Below are 2984 nucleotides of genomic sequence, written 5' to 3'. Positions count from 1 at the left end.
CCGAGAGGAAAATGGGGGAGAAGGGATTGCAGCGTGATTATCCCCCCTGGGGGGTGATTTCTCGTTTTCTGTCTCTCTGTCAGTCTGGCGAGCGTACGTGCCCTATAGCAAAAACCTCTCTCAAAAAAAAAAAAAAAAGGATTCCTTACATTAAATATAATCTTTCATACTCTCTCTGAAGTTTGAAAATGTGTGTAAACTCACTAGAAATAATAAAATATTTAATTGTTCACTATTTATTTGGATAAATATCATTGAATATTTGTGCTACATGTTTAAGTATTAGAATGAAAGCATACAATTCCTTTCTTATGACTTCAGAAAGGTGGAAGCTTCAACTAACTTTATATTTCCAGTTCAATGAATACCACACACACACACACACACACACACACACACACACATACACACACGCAATGTCATACATAAAATAATGTTAACTATCAAGACTATTAGCATATCTACCCACCTCAAAGAATTTCCTTGGTTGGCACATAATGGGTATTGTTTATATCATCAACTATTTCAGTAATTTGATCCCTAGACAGTTTATGATCATTGACTTAAATAAAAGAAAACAACACAATTTTTAAAGAATGAGGTTTTTGCCCCAGGATGTGTGTTCGCCGAAGAGAGAGAGGCAGAGACAGTGAGAGGAGAAACTGAGAAATCACCCCCTCTCCCAGGAGAGATGGCCACTCCACAAGTGCTTTCTCCTCCGGGGTCTTGGGCACACATGCACAGGTAATTGGAGTGATTTTCAAGCCACTGGATTCGAACTGCAGTTAGTTATGTAGGAGTCCAGGAACACCATCTGCTGGCCCCCCAAAAATACATTTTTCAAATCAGATTGTTCTATTATTGTTTAGTTTTTTAAACAATGGTCTTTATTGTAACTTCTAATTTACATATAAAGATTGTACATATTTGTGGGGTACAATGTGACTTTTCAAAACATGTATACAAGATGTACAAATAAAATCAGGGCACAACTCATCTCCAATGTTTGTCATTACTTTGTTTTGTGCATATTTGAAATCCACTCTTCTGGTAACTTGGGATATATAATGAAGTGCTGCATTTTAAGTATTCCAAGTATGTTTTAGCTAATAGGACATTATTTGATAGATCTCTTTTATAAATATTTTCTTCCAGTCTGTGGTTTGTTTTCTTACTCTCTTAATGCAGTCTTTCACAGAGTACGATTTTAATTTTAATGAAGTCCATATGATCAATTATTTATTTCATAGACCTTACTTTTGCTGTTTCTAAATAGTTATTGTCTTACTTAATATCATCTAGGTTTTCTCGTGTTATCTTCTAGTTGTATAATTTTGTTTTTACATTTAGGTCTATGGTTCATTTGAGATCATTTCTGTGACAGTTATAAAGTCTTATCTACACTCGCTTATTTATATATGGATGTGGATTTATTCCAGTGCTATTTTCTGAAATGGCCATCTTTGCTCCACTGTGCTGTTTTCCTCTTTGATCACAATCCACTGAATATATTTATGCAGTCCTCTTTCTGCACTCTATTCTCCATTGATCTGCGTGTCTATATGTTCACCGATACAGAACTGCCTCGATTACTGTAGCACTGTAGTAAGCCTTGAGCTGTATCACCAAGGATGTACAGACACACAAATTAAAGCATGAGCTGTCACTACACATCTATTGGAATAGGCAAAATCCTGAACACTGACAATATCAGATATAGGAGAAAATGTGGAAAAGTCAGAATTCTCATTCTTTGCTGATGGAATGACAAAATTACACAGTCACTTTTTAAGACACTCTGAAGGGAGAGAGTGTAAGGAAGGAAATTAAGAACACTCTGGAGGTTTCTTACAGAATGAAACATGCAGTATGGCCAACTAAAAAAGCTACAAACTGTATGAATCCACCTACATGACAATCTGGAGAAAGCGAGACTGTGGCGATAGTGAAAAGATGAGTAGTTATCAGGGTTTGCGGTTGGGGTGAGGTAATAAAGTAAAGAAGATTTTTAGGGCAGTAAAATACTCAAGATGACACTATAACAATAGACACACACATGTGTCCAAACAGATAGACTATACAACATTAAGAGTGAACAATAATTGGAAACAGAGATGGCGTAATGGTTACATTACTGGGCTCCCACGTAGTCAACGGTGTTTCAAGTCCCAGACACTGTGGCTTAAAACTCACGCTGGGCACCCATGTGTGTAACCAAAATCCTGAGAAGAGAATGGAGGAAAAAAGGATTGCAGCATGACCATACCCCCTGGTGAGTGATCTATCACTTTCTGTCTCTGTCTCTGTCTTCTGGCAAGCACAGGTGACTTGTAGACCGAGAGGAAAATGGGGGAGAAGGGATTGCAGCGTGATTATCCCCCCTGGGGGGTGATTTCTCGTTTTCTGTCTCTCTGTCAGTCTGGCGAGCGTACGTGCCCTATAGCAAAAACCTCTCTCAAAAAAAAAAAAAAAAGGATTCCTTACATTAAATATAATCTTTCATACTCTCTCTGAAGTTTGAAAATGTGTGTAAACTCACTAGAAATAATAAAATATTTAATTGTTCACTATTTATTTGGATAAATATCATTGAATATTTGTGCTACATGTTTAAGTATTAGAATGAAAGCATACAATTCCTTTCTTATGACTTCAGAAAGGTGGAAGCTTCAACTAACTTTATATTTCCAGTTCAATGAATACCACACACACACACACACACACACACACACACACATACACACACGCAATGTCATACATAAAATAATGTTAACTATCAAGACTATTAGCATATCTACCCACCTCAAAGAATTTCCTTGGTTGGCACATAATGGGTATTGTTTATATCATCAACTATTTCAGTAATTTGATCCCTAGACAGTTTATGATCATTGACTTAAATAAAAGAAAACAACACAATTTTTAAAGAATGAGGTTTTTGCCCCAGGATGTGTGTTCGCCGAAGAGAGAGAGGCAGAGACAGT

Source organism: Tupaia chinensis, unplaced genomic scaffold (assembly GCF_000334495.1).
Source record: "Tupaia chinensis unplaced genomic scaffold, TupChi_1.0 Scaffold149851_1, whole genome shotgun sequence".
NCBI lineage: Eukaryota > Metazoa > Chordata > Mammalia > Scandentia > Tupaiidae > Tupaia > Tupaia belangeri.
The sequence above is the reverse complement of the archived record's forward strand: the minus strand, read 5'-3'. Positions refer to the sequence as shown.